The sequence below is a fragment of the Thalassophryne amazonica genome, chromosome 9 (assembly GCF_902500255.1).
Source record: "Thalassophryne amazonica chromosome 9, fThaAma1.1, whole genome shotgun sequence".
Lineage (NCBI taxonomy): Eukaryota > Metazoa > Chordata > Actinopteri > Batrachoidiformes > Batrachoididae > Thalassophryne > Thalassophryne amazonica.
The window spans coordinates 12,419,903-12,427,971 of record NC_047111.1 but is presented as its reverse complement, the minus strand read 5'-3'; the positions used below and the strand labels follow the sequence as shown (position 1 = coordinate 12,427,971).

At 42.0% G+C, this 8,069-nt stretch overlaps 1 pseudogene; it reads right to left on the bottom strand.

Moving 5' to 3' along the window:
• Window positions 1–5,610: 5,610 nt before the first annotated feature.
• LOC117517357 lies at window positions 5,611–7,477 on the bottom strand (annotated as a pseudogene).
• Between the last annotated feature and the right edge of the window lie 592 nt (window positions 7,478–8,069).

The window sequence follows — 8,069 nt, the reverse complement described above, 5'->3', positions numbered from 1 at the left end:
AAACCTGGTCTTGTTAGGAGAGACGGCATCCATCCCACTTTAGAGGGAGCAGCTCTCATTTCTAGAAATCTGGCCAATTTTTTTGGGATCCTCCAAACTGTGACTGTCTAGCGTTGGGACCAGGAGGCAGAGCTGTGGTCTTATACACCTCTCTGCAGCTTCTCTCCCCCTGCCATCCCCCTATTACCCCATCCCCGTAGAGACGGTGCCTGCTCCCAGACCACCAATAACTAGCAAAAATCTATTTAAGCATAAAAATTCAAAAAGAAAAAATAATATAGCACCTTCAATTGCACCACAGACTAAAACAGTTAAATGTGGTCTATTAAACATTAGGTCTCTTTCTTCTAAGTCCCTGTTGGTAAATGATATAATAATTGATCAACGTATTGATTTATTCTGCCTAACAGAAACATGGTTACAGCAGGATGAATATGTTAGTTTAAATGAGTCAACACCCCCGAGTCACACTAACTGTCAGAATGCTCGTAGCACGGGCCGGGGCGGAGGATTAGCAGCAATCTTCCATTCCAGCTTATTAATTAATCAAAAACCTAGACAGAGCTTTAATTCATTTGAAAGCTTGTCTCTTAGTCTTGTCCATCCAAATTGGAAGTCCCAAAAAACAGTTTTATTTGTTATTATCTATCGTCCACCTGGTCGTTACTGTGAGTTTCTCTGTGAATTTTCAGACCTTTTGTCTGACTTAGTGCTTAGCTCAGATAAGATAATTATAGTGGGCGATTTTAACATCCACACAGATGCTGAGAATGACAGCCTCAACACTGCATTTAATCTATTATTAGACTCTATCGGCTTTGCTCAAAAAGTAAATGAGTCCACCCCACCACTTTAATCATATTTTAGATCTTGTTCTGACTTATGGTATGGAAATAGAAGACTTAACAGTATTCCCTGAAAACTCCCTTTTGTCTGATCATTTTTTAATAACATTTACATTTACCCTGATGGACTACCCTGCAGTGGGGAATAAGTTTCATTACACTAGAAGTCTTTCAGAAAGCGCTGTAACTAGGTTTAAGGATATGATTCCTTCTTTATGTTCTCTAATGTCATATACCAACACAGAGCAGAGTAGCTACCTAAACTCTGTAAGGGAGTTAGAGTATCTTGTCAATAGTTTTACATCCTCATTGAAGACAACTTTGGATGCTGTAGCTCCTCTGAAAAAGAGAGCTTTAAATCAGAAGTGTCTGACTCCGTGGTATAACTCACAAACTCGTAGCTTAAAGCAGATAACCCGTAAGTTGGAGAGGAAATGGCGTCTCACTAATTTAGAAGATCTTCACTTAGCCTGGAAAAAGAGTTTGTTGCTCTATAAGAAAGCCCTTCGTGAAGCTAGGACATCTTTCTACTCATCACTAATTGAAGAAAATAAGAACAACCCCAGGTTTCTTTTCAGCACTGTAGCCAGGCTGACAAAGAGTCAGAGCTCTATTGAGCTGAGTATTCCATTAACTTTAACTAGTAATGACTTCATGACTTTCTTTGCTAACAAAATTTTAACTATTAGAGAAAAAATTACTCATAACCATCCCAAAGATGTATCGTTATCTTTGGCTGCTTTCAGTGATGCCGGTATTTGGTTAGACTCTTTCTCTCCGATTGTTCTGTCTGAGTTATTTTCATTAGTTACTTCATCCAAACCATCAACATGCTTATTAGACCCCATTCCTGCCAGGCTGCTCAAGGAAGTCCTACCATTATTTAATGCTTCAATCTTAAATATGATCAATCTATCTTTGTTAGTTGGTTATGTACCACAGGCCTTTAAGGTGGCAGTAATTAAACCATTACTTAAAAAGCCATCACTTGACCCAGCTATCTTAGCTAATTATAGGCCAATCTCCAACCTTCCTTTTCTCTCAAAGATTCTTGAGAGGGTAGTTGTAAAACAGCTAACTGATCACCTGCAGAGGAATGGTCTATTTGAAGAGTTTCAGTCAGGTTTTAGAATTCATCATAGTACAGAAACAGCATTAGTGAAGGTTACAAATGATCTTCTTATGGCTTCGGACAGTGGACTTATCTCTGTGCTTGTTCTGTTGGACCTCAGTGCTGCTTTTGATACTGTTGACCATAAAATTTTATTACAGAGATTAGAGCATGTCATAGGTATTAAAGGCATTGCGCTGCGGTGGTTTGAATCATATTTGTCTAATAGATTACAGTTTGTTCATGTAAATGGGGAATCTTCTTCACAGACTAAAGTTAATTATGGAGTTCCACAAGGTTCTGTGCTAGGACCAATTTTATTCACTTTATACATGCTTCCCTTGGGCAGTATTATTAGACGGTATTGCTTAAATTTTCATTGTTACGCAGATGATACCCAGCTTTATCTATCCATGAAGCCAGAGGATACGCACCAATTAGCTAAACTGCAGGATTGTCTTACAGACATAAAGACATGGATGACCTCTAATTTCCTGCTTTTAAACTCAGATAAAACTGAAGTTATTGTACTTGGCCCCACAAATCTTAGAAGCATGGTGTCTAACCAGATCGTTACTCTGGATGGCATTTCCCTGATCTCTAGTAATACTGTGAGAAATCTTGGAGTTATTTTTGATCAGGATATGTCATTCAAAGCGCATATTAAACAAATATGTAGGACTGCCTTTTTACATTTACGCAATATCTCTAAAATCAGAAAGGTCTTGTCTCAGAGTGATGCTGAAAAACTAATTCATGCATTTATTTCCTCTAGGCTGGACTATTGTAATTCATTATTATCAGGTTGTCCTAAAAGTTCCCTAAAAAGCCTTCAGTTGGTTCAGAATGCTGCAGCTAGAGTACTGACGGGGACTAGCAGGAGAGAGCATATCTCACCCGTGTTGGCCTCCCTTCATTGGCTTCCTGTTAATGCTAGAATAGAATTTAAAATTCTTCTTCTTACTTATAAGGTTTTGAATAATCAGGTCCCATCTTATCTTAGGGACCTCGTAGTACCATATTACCCCATTAGAGCGCTTCGCTCTCAGACTGCGGGCTTACTTGTAGTTCCTAGGGTTTGTAAGAGTAGAATGGGAGGCAGAGCCTTCAGCTTTCAGGCTCCTCTCCTGTGGAACCAGCTCCCAATTCAGATCAGGGAGACAGACACCCTCTCTACTTTTAAGATTAGGCTTAAAACTTTCCTTTTCGCTAAGGCTTATAGTTAGGGCTGGATCGGGTGACCCTGGACCATCCCTTGGTTATGTTGCTTTAGACGTAGACTGTGTTTCATAATTATTGTATGGCCTTGCCTTGCAATGTGGAGCGCCTTGGGGCAACTGTTTGTTGTGATTTGGCGCTATACAAGAAAAAAGTTGATTGATTGAAGTCCCCTTTTTAAAGAAAAAAAAAAAAAAAAAAAAAGCACACACACCCCTGGAGGCTGAGCTGTGACACTAGAACCATGTGGTGCATTTTCTGGAATGGAAACTGAACCAGACCATGACCCAGCACCACCTGACTTCCTCATCCAGACTGTTGACCACATGCCTGCCACCAACCCCGAGTCTCGACCTCAACCCTGACACACGGCGGTGACCCTGACCTGTGTGAGGTCACGTCCGTTTCCATTTTCCACAATCCCGCAGTGTGAACATCTCTAAAAACAGGCAGCGTGTATATAAAATTAAATGGGTGACATCTGAGATATTTGTCAGGATTGAAATTTCTGATTTAAGGGTGATTCTTAGACTACGGGTACTTATGTCCTTTGATCATATTGTATGAAAAACAGAAAAAAAAGGGGAGATTTCACACTTTTATAGTTATCTTTACAATGAAAGTGTGAAGAAATTTGTTGTAGTCTATGATGACTTTCACCCTTTTATGCAAATATTGCCATTTTGTGCTTGTCCCACACCCAGACTTTTGATCTTCAATGATAAAGAAATGTTTTTTCTAATGTTTTAAAATATCTCTGAATAAACTAATCAAAACATAATTGGGGTATTCAATGTCATACAACTGATTTTTTTTTTTTTTTTTTTTTTTTTTTTTTTAAAACAAAATGTAGTTGTCCCACACTATTGCTGTAATTTCCACCACAACACTAATGTCCCTAAACAGTTTGTATGAAAGATTGTTTGGGTAGTTTCTGTGGAGATAAACAGTGACATCAGCGCACATGTATATAGCGCCAAATCACAAACAGTTGCCCCAAGGCACTTTATATTGTAAGGCAATGGTGTGGTGGAAATTACATTTACAAGGCCAATAGTGCCCGTAGTTAAAGAATCACCCTTAAGTGTTTGGACGGCAGTAACTGACAAACAGATTCAAGAACAGTGCAGTGAATTAAAAAAAATTATGACAGGCCATTTTTCACATTTGATAGATGTAATCATTTAATTACAAATAGAAAAACCACACAGATGTCAGTAAGGACAACATCATTGTAGCTCGACATAAGATAAATCTGAACTACAGCTCGTCTTCCTGGCAGACTCAGTGACTTTAATGAAATTAAAGTCAACATTAAAACACCCAGAGGATGAGATTGTGAAAGGCTGCTTTCTGTCCCGGTATCGCTCAGCTCATTTCCTAAGTCCTGACTCAACTGGTGGTAGAGCTGAATGGTCAGGAGCTGAATTTCAGGATCTCCAGATTTAATGTTGATGGCTCTCAGACCAAGACCTGGTGGACCACCACGAGACACTCAGGAGGAAAGGCTGCTGTCCCAATGGCAGATTGACAGCTTTGACAAATAAATCACTTTGAGATCAGAGCTAAAGAAACACTCCAGCAAAGCCACAACAACCTTTGTGCTCTCAAAGCAGATGAATTCGCTGAAGACTCAGTTGTAACTACTGAAGAGAAAAGCAGCAGTGATTTATGATAGTGAAGATGATGACCAACAGGACAATGGACAACTGGGAGACCCAGTTCCAGGCACTTGGAGCATTCACAACAAAATCAGTTCTGCCTTGTTCCAGCAGCTTGGAGGCAATACCTCTGTAGCATCACATCATTCACTCATACCCTCTAACAATGGAGGCCTGGACCACAGCAACAGAGATGATGGCGAAGATGATGCATCAGAAAGATTGTCTGAGGAAGCTACAGAAGTGGTTCTTCTGATGATGAACTGGAGGAGAGTACAGGAGGGAGGTTAAACACAGAGGAAGAGATGAGTGATTATGAGGACTACTCTGCCTCAGCAGATCTTTTGGAGGAGTGATTGCCCAGCCAGGAAGCTGAACTAGCATGTTGATGGAGATGTTGGCTGTGATTCAGTGCTGGACATTAAAGCAGAGGACAACAGTCTCTGGTTGGAAGAGGGAAGGAATGTTACAGGAGTGGGAATCTGGAAGAGACTGAGCTTCTTCCTGAGAGCCATCAACATTAAATTTGGAGACCCTGAAATTCAGCTGTGCTGTGAGCTGAGCAATACGGGACAGAAAGTAGTCTTTCACAATCTCATTTCTTCTGCAAGACCCCAACAGAAGGCTGGACAACCTCCATTGCGAAGTCATGTTTAGAGGGTGAAGTTTGACTTTGCTGGTCATTTCCATCTGTTGCTGTTAGGTATTCACATCTTCTGCTAAATGCATCTGCAACTCTGACTTTCTTAGCTCCTGAGCCTTCTGGACCCTACCTTCAATGTTTGTGTTCCTCCTGATCAGAAATACCAAACATCTCCATGGCAAGGAGGTGGGCGATGTGGTCATCAAGTTCAGGATCGGTTCTGCGCTGTCTGGAGTGCAAGTTCTGAAGCTGAGTGGATGAGGATCACGTGTCCCCCAGTGTGACGCGCGCCTTCAGTTCCTGCTTGCTGAAGTAGCGAAATGGGTTTTTTTGTCTCCAGTGTTCTGATTAGATGGTCTTTGAAAACCTGCTGTCTGTAGATCTTCTCCACTGTACCACAGGTGACCAGTCTGTAGATGACAACATTTTCTTTCTGGCCAACACAGTACACTGTCAGCCTGAGCATCTGTGGCAGGGTTCCAGCTTGGATCGTAGATAGCCGTTTTTCTCCTCACTACACAGGTTGGTGGAGTCGGCATCACTTTAACAGCAGCAAACAGAGTTGCAGGCATCTGTCTGGAACAGAGAGATGAGCCTCTCCCTTTCTAAGATCTGGGTTATTGTGCCGTCTAGTCTCATCGTTTTGAAACCTGTGTTGGATGATGTTGAGAATGTTCCTATAGTGAGCAAAGACCAGCGTGCGGTGACCTTCTGAGACGTTCAAGGAGCACAAACAGAAACACGAGTTTGCCAGGCTCGTTTAGTGTGTCGGCGATGCTGTGAGCCACCAGGCCAAGTTCACCGTTGTCCTGGGGCTGGTTTTCCTCCAAGCCTAACTTGGACATGGCTCCAGCAGCCTTGGGTGGTTGCACAGCTTCTTCAGAATATTAAGTTCAGCTAAAGGGGATCTGGAGATCATGAGCAGCTCCTTAATGTGGTCCAGGGAAATGAACTGCCTGTAGATGGATTCTTGAACAGCACAATCAGGTCATTCTTCCTTGTTAGGGCCGGCATGGAGGCTCTTTGGCCTGTTTGCAGATTTGGAACTGGTTTATTCTTGTTCTTTTCATTTAAGTCTTTGCATTGTTGTGAACTTTTCATTGCGTTTTTGCACTTCTGCTTTCGTCCTGTGGAAGAAGTGGGGTTTTATAATGCCCATAAGGGTCTCAGACATCCTGCCCCGAGAGCTTTTTCTCCGGGCGTGGCGTCCTCTCTGGCGCGGGTGGTGGGGTTCTCATACTCTGTTTTGAATGTTTTGGCACTGCTCAGGAGCGTGCCTTAGCAAGCAAAATCAAGAAGAGCCCACATTTCCTTCAGGTTGTTCTGGACTGGTGTACTTGTGAGAAGAATTCAGTTTTTGGTGGTTATGGCATAGGCACATTTGGCTGTGGTTTGATTTTGTGCGCTTCATCCAGGATAATGCAGTCCCATGTGAACTCACTGCCATGATATGAGGACAGTTCCTGCCAGTTGTTGATGAGCATACTGTACGTCGTTATGGCAATGCCACCTCTTTGAATTTTCTGCAAATTCCTGGATCTCTCCACTTGACTGGAACCATGAAACTTTAACCCTCATCCCAGGAGCCCATTTCACAAACTCTTTGATCCAGTTAGTAATAAGCGAGGTTGGCAGTAGAACATGTTGGAGCAGGTCAGTGTTGTACATGCCAGAGGGGAATGAAGTAACCTGGATGGCTTTACTGAGGCCCATGTCGTCCGCCAGCACACCACCTTTTAGTCCGTCTCTGCAGAGTTTGTATAAGAAGGCTATTCCATCTCGCTGGTAGTCATAAAGATTGTCATGTAACTCTTTAGAGAGCATTAAGCCACTGTTGACGTTGACAAACTTCTTCATTTTCCAAGTCATCCTACGGAAGTTCTTCAATTTTCTTGATTTGACCTTTCAGGTTTTTACTCAGATGAACATTGTAAGCCAACCTGAAGTATTCAAATGCTTTCTGTAGATCCCCTTGTCTGGCAACATCCTTCCTGTCTTCCATGAATCTGTAATCGAAAACAGACAGTTACATGAATCACAGCTCCAGACTGGAGACAGCTTCACACCAGAGCATTCAGATGATTAGAACTTTTTACGGTTTAGTGCTGCCAACTTCATGAAGTTCAGGGGCATCAGGTACAAAGCGTGCCCACGTGTGTCCATTTCCACGCCAACATTCAGATGTATCAAGAGAAATGACCATGGAAATGTGCCAGCCATGCAAAAATCCTGGCTGGTGTACATATGTTCCTACAGCTATTGTTCCACTGCTGACATGTAGAGGTGATGCTGGGACCATTAATATTGTGAAAACAAGAAGTCAGAGACAGTGATGACCAATTAACACACCCATGTGTTTGCAATTATGGGATGAGATATACTTTATTGATCACAGTGGAGAAATTGTTTACACTCCAGTTACCTCAGACAGCAATTAGTCCACAATTACTTGTTTACCATAATAATGGCACACATCAGAATTAAAGACAGCACATACACATTTGGCATTGTTAATGTGCACTAAGTTTGAAAAAGTCCGTTATCCGAATTGAGGCAAGTGTGTGAAGGCCATGCAGCAACCCTGCGATGCG